Source organism: Olea europaea, chromosome 19 (genome assembly GCF_002742605.1).
Source record: "Olea europaea var. sylvestris chromosome 19, O_europaea_v1, whole genome shotgun sequence".
Lineage (NCBI taxonomy): Eukaryota > Viridiplantae > Streptophyta > Magnoliopsida > Lamiales > Oleaceae > Olea > Olea europaea.
In genome coordinates this window covers 9,901,731-9,908,795 of record NC_036255.1, presented here as the reverse complement: position 1 = coordinate 9,908,795, position 7,065 = coordinate 9,901,731, and positions in this window count along the sequence as shown.

Below are 7,065 nucleotides of genomic sequence, written 5' to 3'. Positions count from 1 at the left end.
CTTACTTTCGGTAAACTTATGAATAATTTGTGTTAAATCATTAACATTTTCTTTCAGAGAAATGTTTTCTTTTATCAAAAGGTCATGATCAATACTCTTTTTTTGCTTTTCGAAAATTTTCTTAATTTCTTCTTTCAAAATAGATTTTTTCTTTTTAAGAATAACATGATTTAAAGCGAGTTTTTCAAATTTTTCAAGCATTTCATCATAAGAAATTGAAAGCTCATCATAAGAACATACATCGTCTTCGATTTCCATGAAGCACAAATTTGCCACTTCATCTTGACTATCATTCCCATTTTGTTCTTCGTCGTTGCTATCATCCCATGTGGCTTGGAGTGTATTTTTCTTGAAATTTTTCTTTTTGTTTGGACACTCGGTTCTCTTGTGACCCGGCTTATCACAATCGTAGCAAACAATCTTTTTGTTCCTATCTTCCCCTTTTTCTTCTTTCTTTTGGAATCTTCCATTATTACGAAAACCTCTCCATTTTTTGACAAGAAGGACCAAATCATCAAGTTCTTCATCGCTCATATTTTCATTTGATTTCCTTCTTCAATTGCTGATTTTAATGCAATTTGTCGTTTAGGAGGCTTCTTTGATTCCTCTTTACTTTTTCTCGTTTTCTCCTTAACCTCGGCATTGTTTAGCTCATAGGTCATTAATGTGCCGTAGAGCTCTTCCAAAGGATATGTATTTACATCCTTAGTATTCTCGATCAACATCCTCAATGGACTCCATTCCTCCGATAAGGACCAAAGCATTTTACTCACAAGTTCAGCGTTAGTAAATTTACGATCAAAACTTTTAAGACCATTTACAATATCAGTAAAACGAGTAATCATGTCAACAATAGACTCCTTTTGTTTCATAAAGAAATTTTCAAATTCTTTAACTAGCATATTTATCTTTGTTTCCTTAACTTTATTTGTGCCAACATGAATAACTTTAAGAGCATGTCGAATCACATGTACTTATTCGATTAAATTCATTTCTATCAACTGCACAATAAAGTAAATTTTTAGCATTGGTATTTAATGATAGTTTGCTCTTATCTTCATCATCGTATTCTTCTCTAGATTTGGGGAGAGTTTGGTCCGATCTACCATCTACTTTAATAGTCTTAGTGGGAACATATGGACCATATTCTATAACTTCCCAAATATTGTAATCAATGGATTGAACATATATCATCATCCGAGCCTTCCAATAGTTATAATGTGTACCATCAAAGAAAGGAGGCCGGTTTGTAGAGTGTCCCTCAATATTTTGAAAAACTTGGTTAGCCATTACTCAAGATTGTATAATCTTAAAAAAAAAAGAGAACCTGGCTTTGATACCAATTGACAGCTTAAGAACAACTAACCAAGAGGGGGATGAATTAGTTATTTGAACTTTTTTCGAAAATAAGTTCAAATTTAAGCAAATAACAATTAAAATAATAAGTAAGCAAGATATCACAAAAATAATAAGAGAAATGGAAGAGAGAGCGCAAACGATGTAATAAGGAGGTTCGATCAAATCAACGATCTACATCCCCCGTTACCAAGCTATTCGTCACGAGCAAGGCCTTTTCCACTATATTTGATTGACTTATGGTGCAATCCAATCTTTACAAAGCTTTCGGTGACTTATAATCAAGGAGTACCGATCCTTTTACACCGTTGAGATTTTCGGGACCTTAACACGACCCACAATCCAAAAATAAGAGAAATGAAATTACAAGTAAAAAACTTCTCTCTTAATAAATGATATAGACTTAGTCTGAATATAAGAGAAAAGTAGGTAAACACTTTAATTAAAAGGTTGAACCCCAACCTTAAGGGTTCCCCACCGTCCCTGCCCTGGAACATCGTGAGGGAGGTAAATCGCAGGTTATGCCTCCAAGGGTACAGGGTGGAAGACTGTTTGTACACTTGCACTTACCCAAGAGCCAAATCCATATTTCAGGATTCGAACCCTTGACGCAGCAGCCTCAAGCAAAGCTGGATTTTTCCACCCTCCCCTTTTACCACTTGGAGATAGCAAAGAAGGTAGCTCAAGTGTTTTGATTGAAAAACTTTAATTGAGATAAATGATTTTTCAACTTTTGATCACTCAAAAAGTTTTTCAATAAATGAATGATTTGATCTTTAAAAGAGTGAAAAATAAGGTTGAGAGAATCAATAAAATACTTCACTTAATGCTCACAAACAATTATATAAATAGTGAAGATAAAGTGGTATTTATAGCTCTCAAAGATCTTCCTAACGGTCAACAGTCTGCCCTACCGGACACATGTACCGGATTGTCCGGTACGTACCGAACAAGGCTACTAGTCGTTGGTGAATCAAGTGTCAGAACGTTAAAAATTTTGACCGTTGGGCAAAGACCTTTACCGAATCGTCCGGTACACTACCAAACCGTCCGGTAGCTCAATTCTCAAAAATAGATTTTGCCTTGAATGATTTTATTGTGAACTTTCGAGACTTCTTTGCTAAATATTAAAATGTTTATACATTTACATATAAATTTAGGAGTTCTAATATGATTTTCTTCAATATGCTCGATCATCAAGGTTTATGACTTCGATCTTGATTCCTCTTGACATTGGCATTCGTTTCGTTCTTCATGAGTGCATTTATCTTGTCTTATGCATGAATCTTCATTTTGATGCAATAGTCGATTTGATTTCAACTATCATGATTCAAAAGTAGGTTTGTTAGAACCAAAATTAAATCTTGTTTGTTATAATCAAAATATAGATCGAAGTCAACCATGTCAACACGCTTGACCATCTCCTAATTAATTTCTCCACAAGACAATTAATAAATTACTCATTTACAATATTAGACCTGATTTTTCAATTTTAGTTAATCATATCTCTCGAGCGAAATTAACTATAATTGATTGGTTTAACCTATTATATCTCTACATCGATAAAACTGAATAACCGCATTAAATCTTTTTGAAAATAGCTCAAGAGTTAGGGGTTATTTCTATCCCCTGCACAAACCTAAGATTTCTATTATTTGATCTAAAATGTATAATTTTCTCTCGTACGATGTACAAATCACTAAATATAATTATTCATTGGCCACGCATATGAGGATGAAAGAAATACAATAGTGGAAATGCATGAAAATAAGTATTTAAACATTAAAAAGCAAAAATTGAAATTAATCCAAGTTATATTAAGTTATTACAACAAATTCAACACAAATATTTATTACACGTTCAATATATGATAAAAAGGAGAAGATTTTATACAATATATTGCACGTTTGGTAAAAAAGAATGGAGAAAATAATATAACCCTTTTATGTTAGATTTTTGAAGATGAAAATTGCTTGCTCTTGATTTTTTCAAGACTTTGCCAAATTCTTTGACTGCTCCTCTTTATTGTGCTCTAATTTCCCCCCAAGAAATCAAAAAGAAAAGTAAGGGAAAAAGAAAGAAGAAAAAGAAAAAGAAAAAGAAAAAGAAGAAAAATAAAGAAAGAAAGAAAAGGGAAAAAAAATTAAAAACAAAAAAGAAGAAACAGAATGAAAATCCCAAACAGGGGCTGCGTGCATTCAATTCTTAAAGCCCTATTCAGAAATTGCAGTCAAGTCCCAGAGTTTTGAAAAGTGAACAAAACAGCCCCATGATTTTTAAAGCTGCGCCTAGGGCCAATTCTCCGGAAAAAAAGAATTTGGTTTTATTTTGCAGCCAAGTCCTTTGGATAATTTCAATTTAGGTCCCTAAACTTTGATCTTATTCAATTTGGTCTTAAATTTTGACTTTTCCTTCAGTTATGCCATCCATAAATTGCACCCAAAGTCCTTGAACATTTTGATTTATGCACTTTGATCCAAACTTCACAATTTTGATTCCTTTTTACTCCATTTTGCCTTCTTCTCTTACTTTTTGAGGTTTATGACCTAAAAAATCCAATATTATACAATTATGAGTCGATATTTGTTCAATTTAATCAATAATTAACTTGTTAAAGTATCTAATAAGTATGTAGAAACACACATATCAAGTTTAACTACGCTTCTTATGTCAAAAATAATAAGAATTTATAAACACGTCTTCATATGGTTCCACTTCGGTTTAGATGAATGATAAATTAAAATTATTCATGAGAATTTTTTGAAGTACTTTGTTGCTCTCTTGGGGGAATGTTATATTTAAGGGCAATTCTTTGTCAAGTCCTTGTTTGGTAGAAATTAAATCAATATTTTAATTTAAGTTGAATTCAACAATTAATTTTAACCACATATTGCATGAAACTTACAACTTTTCAACCATATATTTAATTGATTTTTTTTTTCAAAATTTATTAAAAATTCGATTTTATGCCCATCAAATAAGGGCTAACTCATTTTATAGTTCATTAGATTTTGTAACATCTTTTCGTAGGATTAATTGTATTGGCGGTTACATTCTTTCATTCCAATTGCCGTTGGGTTATTAACGTTCAATTCGTAATAATCGATTCACATAACTTCAATTCAACAATAATTTAATCCATGTTTTTATATGACTTCATTTCAATCCACGGCAACAATGGCAAAAAACTTATTCGCTAAAAGTGCACGTCGCAAGTATACATGTCGTGTTCAAGTAATAAAGTAAATCTTTTAAATTCGAGTTGTCGATCCCTACAGAAATATTTACTTTAAATTACTCAACTCTAATTAATGTTACTGTAACAATAAAAAGAAACAAATACACAATAAAGATTTCATTTGGAAAAATAGGAGAAATTAACTAAAAAATCTACAAAATAAGGAAAACATAAACACTTCGGAATTTTTGAGGAAAATGTGGTTGAAGATCATGGTTTCGCTTAACTATCGTCTAATTAATTTATCCACAAGCAAATTAATGAATTAATCGTTTAATTTTTATTTTTTTCATGAAAAACATTTTCTTACTTTTGGTCACATGATCATATTTTCCTTGAAAACAATGAAAATATTCTTTTTTTTTAAGTAACTTTTATTTTTCAGGTAATTCTCCCATTCTCTAAGGTTGCGTTTAATTGTCAATATTTATTATGGAAAATGTGTTTTTTCCATCAAAATTTCTATTTTTATGCTATTTAACTGAAAATTTTTTCATGAAAAATATTTTTCTACTTTTAGTCACGTGACCATATTTTTCTCAGAATCGAGAAAAATATTTTCCTTGGGGGGATTTAGATTTTATTTTTCAAGGGATTCACTCCCTCTTTATCTAATTGATCTATCCACTTCTCTTATCTACCCACCAATAAAAATCGGACAAGTGTAATAATTTTAAGGGGGTATTTAAAAAAATGCTCAATTTCATGGGGTGTCAATTCAAAAAACATCCACATTTTAAATTTAGTACCAAACTGTCTATTATGCTCTTAATGAAAAAAAATCGAGCAATTATTTTTTTTTCAATTTGTCACGGATTTTGAGAAGTAACTTTTATGAGAAATTACATTAAAATAAAGTTATCAATATTTCAAATGTCATTCTTGATATTTGAACCCATTTTATTTCAAAAGTACATATATCAAATCACAATATTAATATTCTCGACATATTAAATGTCTGGAATGACATTTCATTCTGAACATGACATTTTTCTACACTTGAAATGTACTTCTCGACATTTCTGTCTCAGTAAGAAAAATAGCATTTATTGTTATTTGACACACTTTTGAAATAAATAGGGTAGGTCATGTGTCAAAATTTTATTAGCCAATAAAATTTTTAATTGCAAAATGTCCATTTTTTTATTTGGGTGGAATCATAAATTATTAAAAAGGGTATTTTGGTCTAAATTATTCTAAAATGAACATTTTTGCAAGGATTTGCAATGATGGACTTTTTTACAAATGGTTATATGAAAGTAGACATTTTTAGTAATTTCCTCTTTTTTAAGTTAAAAATTAAATCAATAAAAAATATTTAATTGACAATTTTTAAGTTTTAAACAAGGTAATTGGCATAAAACATCTCTGTCGTTTGCATTCATTGTGCAAATCAGCCCTATTGTTTCAAATTTGACATTTACAACCATTCAACTTTTTTTTTTTTTTTTTGCGAGTTGGTTCTTTCCATCTATTCCGTTTGTTCCTTCTGTTAAATTTACAAATGGATTGCATTTAAATCATATCAAAAGACTTCTGTTAAATTTACAAATGGATTGCATTTAAATCATATCAAAAGATTAATTTTGTCAAAGAACCATTTTTTTATTTAATGAATAGACGTGAAGGCTGAGAGAGAGAGAGAGTCCACTGCCAAAGAACTGAAAGAAGTGAATTGAGCACTATTTTCCCAATTTCTTCATTTCCTGTGAAGAACCCTAGTCTCCTACCCATTTGCACTTCATTCTACTCCTCCAGGCAAGTAATAAATATGTAATCCTAGTGATTTTATATATTTTCTATGGAGTTCTGTGAGATTTATGCTTGAATTCATATGGAATGATAGGAATTTTAGCCAGGTTTATTCGATTTTACAAGAATACTTTTGGTTTTGAAGTTCTTAGCTCAAGTTGATTAGTTTGTGTTGTTTCAAGATTACCACATAATACAAGAGTTTATTTAATATTGTGGTGACCATGTAATCTGCTCGAAAAAAAAAATCATATCAAATCAAATTTGTGCTTTCATTTTTTGTTTAGCATTTTTTATTTATTCTAAAGTTTCTGTACTTCTTTATCGAGTCTTCTTTATTATCTTATCCATATAGAAATGCAACATCCAAGATTCAAACTTTATCAAGAGAAGGCACCTGAATACGGTTAAATGTTTTTTCCCCCTCTTTTGACATTATTATATTACATAAAATACTTACATAATTGAATGTCATTACCATGTTCATACAGGTCCTAATACAGATTATTTCACAATGGAGATCCACTATGGAGGGAGTTTCTTTGATAAGCCAAACAACATCACATATAAGCATGGTTCAGTATTGTATATGGATTTCGTTCATCCAACTTTTTTGACAAGTGAAATGCGAAACGAATTTATAAAAGCTTGTGGATCTAATAAGCAAATGGAACTGTTCTATAAAAAGCCAGGAGTATCATTGGGAAAAGGCTTATATA